Source organism: Zingiber officinale, chromosome 3B, assembly GCF_018446385.1.
Source record: "Zingiber officinale cultivar Zhangliang chromosome 3B, Zo_v1.1, whole genome shotgun sequence".
Lineage (NCBI taxonomy): Eukaryota > Viridiplantae > Streptophyta > Magnoliopsida > Zingiberales > Zingiberaceae > Zingiber > Zingiber officinale.
Window position 1 is genome coordinate 120,631,648 of NC_055991.1, and position 8,080 is coordinate 120,639,727.

General features: G+C 34.5%; 1 long non-coding RNA gene across 1 annotated transcript; it reads left to right on the plus strand.

Annotated features, from left to right (window-relative positions):
* Positions 1–5,101: 5,101 nt before the first annotated feature.
* Positions 5,102–7,509, plus strand: LOC121967490. Its single transcript, XR_006107776.1, has 3 exons — positions 5,102–5,239; positions 5,389–5,463; positions 7,269–7,509. It is a non-coding gene; the product is annotated as an uncharacterized LOC121967490 (long non-coding RNA).
* Positions 7,510–8,080: the final 571 nt, after the last annotated feature.

Consider the following 8,080-nt stretch of genomic DNA (forward strand, 5'->3'; position numbering starts at 1 on the left):
TGAATGAAGCGATTGCCTCAATCGATTCCTTACCCCTCTGTTCGCTTGAGAAAATAACTTTTAATTGATTGTCTTAATGGATTCAGAAGAAGTTTTCTGTTCACTGAGAAAACACTACCTTCCAATCAATTGGCATTGCTAATTGATCAACCCAATCAATTCTGACACCTTCTATGCTCTCAATTTATTGCTTTAGGCCAATCAATTGAGCCAATCGATTACCTAACCCTAAATCTAGAATTTCATATTTAGGGTTTACTAATTGATTAGTGTCTCACACCAATCAATTGATAACCCTAAATTCAACTTTTCCAAATTGAATTTGTATCTTGCCTGGTATTTGGTTAACCCAAACCTACCAGGACTTCCTTTGCCCAATATCTAGTCATTCGTGACTTGTTGGGGCATCTCATTATCTAGCATCCGATCAACCTTGACCTATCAAAGCTTCTTCTCATAGTGCTTGGTCAATCTTTGACTCACTTAGACTTTCCATCTCATACCAAGTGTCCAGTCCTCTTAAACTCACTTGAAAATTTTCCTTGCCAACTTTTCATTGAAATTTCCTTTGCCTAGCCTCCAGTTAGGACTTCTCAAGTCAAGTATCTGGTATTCTCTCAACCTACTTGACTTTTCTCTCACATATTATCAAATATCAAAACTCAAGCTCGGACTAACTTAAGCTTGGACAACTTGGTCAAACTTGACCTGAAATTGTTTACACCAACAATCTCTTCCTTTTTGATGTTTGCCAATATTTTTAAGTTAGACTAACTTATTGGCCCAACTTTCTTCTTCTCATGCCAAATCCCCTTGCCAACTTTTTATTGAAATTTTCCTTGCCTAACCTCCAGTTAGGACTTCTCAAGTCAAGTATCTGGTATTCTCTCGACGTACTTGACTTTTCTCTCACATATTATCAAATATCAAAACTCAAGCTCGGACTAACTTAAGCTTGGACAACTCGGTCAAACTTGACCTGAGATTGATTACACCAACAATCTTTTCCTTTTTGATGTTTGATAATATTTTTAAGTTAGACTAACTTATTGACCCAACTTTCTTCTTCTCATGCCAAATTATGAATGAGGGTTTTCTAACTTAAACCCTACATTCTCCCCCTTTAACACACATCAAAAATCTTCTCCCGAGATTCATTGCTCTTATCTTTCAACCATTATAATGGAAGTTATCTACTTTCTATTGTTCTCGATGCTCAACCTTGAACATACATCCATTATCCCTCTACAAATTTTTTCCTTTCTTACCCAATTCATGCCTTTAGGGCGAGCCTCCTCTCAAAACATGATTCAACCTTTATGATTGCACCAACAATTAGTTAGATTTCCTAAACTTTTAGGAAATCCGAAAGTCTAAGTTTTGAGGTTAAAATTCAACCTTGAATCTAAACCTCCTTCTTAATTCCACATTAGTCCCCTTTAACCATTCATTTCTAATTTTCACCAAGAAAATTTATAATTAAATACTTATCTAAGCATTTCAAAGAGTTAGGGATAATTAAATTACTTAAAAGTGACTTAATCAAATGAAATAAAATCATTTCAGTCACATACAATAGAGGGCAATCGATTGATATCAGTTATCAATCCATTACTACCCTTGCCAATTGATTGGTGTCGTTGACTAATTGATTGGTAATAATGGTCAATCGATCAGTTTTTCTAATTTTTCAAATTTGATTTCAGACTGGATTTCAAAAAATCCCAAGTAATTCTATGATTTTTTAAAAATCATGAAATTTCATGTAGTCACTACTTATATCATATACTATCATAATTTTTTTTTTTTTATGAAAACACATCTTATTTTCAAAGAATGATACAAAATTAGAAATCATTGAAAACTTTAATGTTTCACTCTAACTTTATATCTAACTAATCAATCGTCATTCTTATCAACAAATATACTTCGCTAAGTTTTTTAAAAATACTTTTGAAATTATTTTTAAAACTAATTTCCAACCATAATCTATGGGGTAAATACAAATTACTTGCATATTATCTTTTCTCATGATTGGCCAACACAAAATCTATGTATTTTGATGAAACTAAAACTCAAATAGATGCACTAAATCAACATCTTAAGTTTTCTTCAACATCTTAAGTTTTCTTCATCATCTTAATATCTCACTTATATCTGATGTGTCTTAATGCACACACAAGTTAAATCTATAATTCTTGTGAGATGCATATATTAGTTTTCCCTAAACTAAGAATTAAAATAATGCATGATAATAATTATGGCATACATACAATGTATACTTTCAAAGGAGAGATTATCATAACTTAATGATACATGTATGACATGTATCATTTTTCATAGCAATATGAATATATGATATGATTGTTGGTCCCGGTGCGGTCGGCAAGAGGGGGTGAATTGCCAACAAGATAAAAATAATCCCTTTCTGATTCTTTCAACTTAGTTAGATAGAACAATTAAAATAAAGCAGAAATAAACTGAACAACTAAAGAAAGTAAGAGAGCTATTTACTTGGTTACAACCTACATGGTTGTTAATCCAAAGCATTGAAGAATGCTTCACTAGAAGTTACTCCTTTGCTGAAGGTGGAAAAACCTCTTATACACTTACTAACACTACAAGAAAATTGTGATTCTACAACACTTAAACGACAACGCTTTTTTTAAAAAACGTTGTCTATTTTTTTTTAACAACGCTTTTAGTGAAAAGCGTTGTCTATTTCATTATTTTCTTATTAATAGACAACACTTTTCTAAAAACCGTTGTCTATTAGTGATTTTTTTGGGTCAAAGACAACGCTTCGTAAAAAGCGTTGTCTATTAGCCTTTTTTTAAGTATCTACAACAACGATTTTTAAAAAGCGTTGTCTACTGTCAAGTTATCATCTCAATCTTAAGTGATCTAGACCGCTTATCTCAAGATCTGATGGCTGGATCTTCATCCATCTTCATCACAATATGGATGGCCCAGATTAAAGGAGGAGAAAACTTCGTTTCCTTTTACCCATGCGACGACACAGTGCTAGTGATTATTCGCGACATCTCCTCTCGCACAGCTAGGGCACACGACCTCCCACCGCCGGCCGTCTCTTCTTCCTCACCACCGGCCGACAGCTCTTCATTGCCGCACAGACCACTCTCAAGAATCGGGAAGTGCGGTGGTGGATTTCGCCGGCGATGACGACGCCCAACAACCTTCCCAACTGCGGCCACCACCAGCGCCCACACCCTCCGCCCGACCCTCGGAGGCAGAGCCATTACCTTGGCACGCCCATCGCCACCCCTTCCTCCTCCTCTTCCTCCGCTGCCTCCTTCAAGGGTTGCTGCTGCTACCTCTTCCTACTCCTCAGCTTCCTCCAAATTGTTAACTCATATGAACACATTGCATCTTTGTTAACATTTCAACGACTGAGGCTTCCTCCAAGTGTTTAACGTCAATATCAGTGATGCTTATCAAATCTGTATTATTTTTATGCTGACTACTAACAAATGTGTCTGTTTTAGGTTGGGAACTTCAGAGTGGAACCACCAGGGTTATTTCGTGGCCGAGGAGAGCATCCAAAGGTCATATTTCCTTGTCATGTATCTACTTTAGTTATTTTTGGCTGTCTGGTTTGATTTCAATTTCAAGAATCCTGTTATCTTCCACTGACTTACTGTTGGTTTTCTATGATTTTAGATGGGAAAAGTAAAAAACAAAATTAAGCCAAGAGATATTACAATCAATATAGGAAAAGATGCACCAATTCCGGAATGCTCAATACCTGGTGAAAGGTAAAGTAGTTAACTGAGAAAAACTTGAGTGAAGAAGGAACCAAGTAGATTGAACTTGTTGGTAGTTGGTATAGCCTGTCAGAGTCAAATTACATTTATAGGGGTCATTCTTATTTCACAGTTTGATTATTTTCAGATGGAAAGAAGTAAAACATGATAATAATGTCACATGGTTGGCATTCTGGAATGATCCCATAAATCCAAAAGAGTTCAAGTATGTCTTTCTGGCAGCGAGTAGTTCATTAAAAGGGCAAAGTGACAAAGAGAAATATGAGAAAGCCAGGTTGTTGAAGCTAAACAGTTTCTTTCTTATTTTTTCTTGAATGTATAATTTGAATGTGTTTTGACCTGTGTACTATGCTTTCACTTCATAGGTAGCAAAAGCAAGCACTTATGGTTTTCTGATAGTCCTCATTCATTAGTGATTGTCAGATTTTTTTCACGTATATGTTGTTTGACTTAATAGTTTAGTCCTGCATTGTTATTATTATGTTGGTTATGTTGGTTTCCTATATGTATGTGTAAGTTCATTTTTCACTTGTTGTACAATTTTATTGCTCTTAACTTAGCATTAAGCCATGTTCCATGCATTGGCGAAGAGGCTATGGATTTCATATGATGCAGTGACCTTGCCACCTTCTCATCTATTAATGTTACAGAATCTTTCTTTTATGTTCTCAAACAATCATTCTCCACTACTAATCATGGAAATGGTGATCTCTCTCCTTAGTGATCCTGATGGCAACTACCATAATCTGTGACCTCTTATAGAAGTTTTACAGTCAAACTTGTCCACTGTGTCTCCCCAAGTCATGTCCCCTCAACACCCCTCTCCTATCCGCCTTTGACGATTCACCTCATCTCAACCCCACTGCCTAGTGTTGTGCATTGCTTTGAACATGTCCAGCATCATCTTTAAAGTGGTTACCAATGCATGCAAATACTTGATGGTGTTTTGGCTCAACATGCTACTTTCCAAGATTGTGGGCCTTGTATGCAGTAGCACAGCTCCTCCTAATCTTAATTTCAGTGCTAATCCTGATTAAGAAAATCTCATCACTCTTCAACCTGTGAAACTCTTCCTCCTTTTTGCCTTCCTGTGAATCCCTCCTCATGTATCTAAATATGAGCATCAAATCTTTTGATTTTGTGAAAGCATTGTACTTAACGGTATCTCTATGCTTTAGTGTGAGGGGAGGTTTAGTACTAATTGGTAAGTCTCAATTGGTTATTGTGTTCAGGTATAATGTTGAAATCCTATATCTATAGGGTGTAATTGTTCATTTTTCTATTGAATAATACAGTTTTGTTCCTCTTATATTTGTGTTGCAGGATTATATATATACAAAATATTTGAAGAAACTATACAAGAGATTTTAATAGTAAAGATCCAACAAAGCGGCAAATAGCAGTGGCAACTTACCTTTATTGATAAGCTGGCTCTCAGGGCAGGCAATGAAAAGGTATCAATCCTATGACCAAGGTGTATTTTTTTAGGTATTGTTGATCCTGTTAAATTGCTGGATTTTTGCCTTTTGTTTTTCTTCCATTTCCAAGTCATCTTATTTACCTTATTGATAACGGTATCTCTATCCTTTGTATTCTCGAGAAGAAATTGATGAGGTACGATCGGAGTTGACAGAATGTATACAAGATCATGTTTATGAGTAGGTGTGCTCAAGTTTATGTAAGTTCATTACCATGTTTTAGCTAAAGTTTATGTAAGTTCATTATCTTTAGCAAAAAGCAACTTCTTACTTCTTTGGAATCCATTTTCATCTATGCTTGTCTTTCCCTTCCAATGCTTAGTACATCTTATGAGATGCAATCTACCCTTGTTAGTTTTTTCCTATACTCTTAAAGTTAAAGAAATGTTATGAGATTCACTACTTGTCTTTCTAATTATCTTTTCACTACTTGTCTTTCTAATGTTATGAGATTCACTACTTGTTTTCTTTGTCTTTTGAGTTCCATAGGTTACAGCATTCCCTCTATGCCTTTGCTTGTGATTAACTTTATGAACCTGTAAAGTCAAGATCTAAGACTAGGAAGTTGAAAAAAAAAATAAGGTTAATTACTAAAGTTCTGAATAGATCTGTTGAAACTTAGAATTGTATTATTTTGGCATTTGATATTGTACTTTTCTTTTATTATGACACAATATTTATGAATAAATGACTGTAACAAAAATGTAGTGGGATACTTGGCATGAACACAATATCCAATTGAAGATATGATGACACTGGTTAGTTATGTGTGGAATACGTAGAAATCTTCATTCCTGCAATCCAATACTAGTCATGAGCTTTGGCAAACTACTATTGGTCATTGACAATTGCAGGGCATCATGAATCAATCTAATTGTATGCTATGATTTGGGAAGAAGTTCTTGAATCACTCATTATATTGCACAACAAAGAATTTATGATCTTGTTCCGAACATTGCAGATTAAACAATAGAAATTCTCTTAAAAATTATTTATTTGAGTTGGTCCCAGGAACAGTCCACACCACACATGTCAGTAGCAGTAGGAAGCTTTTCATTTGTTCTTTTCCCTTTGTTGATTTTATTCATGTTACCTGTTGGAAAAAATATTGCTGGTTAGAATGGTGTTCTTAGCACTTTATTCCTTTCCTGTTCTCCACTATAATTACCTAGCTATCTGCTAGTTCATGAACCTCCTCTGTAGTTTCTACTTTGCACCAGTTGTGTCCTGGCTTTTCTTATTGGTTTATTTTAGTCATGTAGATACATGATAGTGAATTATAGCGTGATCCTTCCGTTCTTGCAGAGCTTTCCTTAAAATCCAAATAGATAATGACTAGCAGAAGATTGATGTCTATTTATCAAGATTTTGATAAAGCTATTGTAGATAAATATGCTGACCTGACATGATTAGCTTGATTTAAGGTTAAACTAATGGTATTTATGAAAGATATATAGGTAGAGAAGGATGCATATTGATGTGACTTAAATGACATATTGATGAAAGATTTGTAAGGGCAAAAATGTTATTTCATCCTTCTGCAGTAGCTTTCAAGAAGTATTCAAAACTTAATTAAACTATCTTATAGATAAGATAATTTGCCTTTTCGCAGTGGGATTTAGTTATCATCACTATGAGGTTACTCTTTCATCATATTGCAGGTTTACCACCCTAACATCAACTCAAACAGAAGCATCTGCATTGACCATCTCCAAGGTTCTCTCGATTTGCTCTCTTCTGACCGACTCAAATCCGGACGACCCTCTTGTTCCTGAGATCATCCACAGTTAAAGTTAGATTTCATATCTAAGTAATTAAACATAAGCTTCTAAAGAATATAAGAAAAATAAACCAAGTTCACAAAATAGTGTATTATTCGATAAGATTATTTTGTATTTCTCAATCCAAATTTATTATTGTATGGTGTGAACTGTGACCTTTGTTTCAGCTTTTACCACCTAAAATTTCTTTTGCATAATATTGATGGTATTGTTTTATGTGACAGATACACTGTGGTAGGTGTTTTGTCCCAGTCTCAAGCCGACAATCCTTTTTGATCAGTATATCTAGTAAAAGTAAGCATGCAGATTGTTGTCTTCGAGGCCAGCTAGCTATTTTGTGCTTTTTTTGGTTTAAATTCGAATGTCACTATCTACTTTGAAACATAACTATTTAGTCTTTGTGTATAGTTGAATTCTCCTGTAAATACTAATACTTTGTAATTGAATTCTATTGTTTTGGTACGAGTTTGAAATCATTAGTTGAGCTAATTAATGTTATTTTATATGTCAAATTCAAATCTAGACATGGTAAAAGAAAATTAATAGTTTTGTAAATATAAAAAAAATAATTTTGTAAATAGATTTTTTTTATTTTTATTTTAAAAAGACAACGCTTTTAAAGCGTTGCATAGGTGTTGTCTTTGCCAAAAACAACAACGCTTTTAAAGCGTTGCAAAGATGATGTTTTTGCAAAAAAAATACACAACGCTTTTAAAGCGTTGTCTTTGCTACAAACGACAACGCTTTAAAAGCGTTGTCGTTGAGCAGACTTTTAACAACAGTGCCTTTAACAACGCTTTTTCAGACACAAAGACAACGCTTTAAAAGCGTTGTCTATTAGCTTTTTTCTTGTAGTGTAAGCTCAGAAATCACTAGGAAAGTAAATACAATTGTTGTAGTTCAATTGTTGTTAAATTCCTAGGTATAGAGGTCTTTTTATAACTCTTGGAAAATGCTATCCGTAGCTTGAAGGTACTTTCAAGTGGGTCCAAGGCATCTTCCATAGGCTAAGGTTTATTTGCCAAAGATAAAGTTT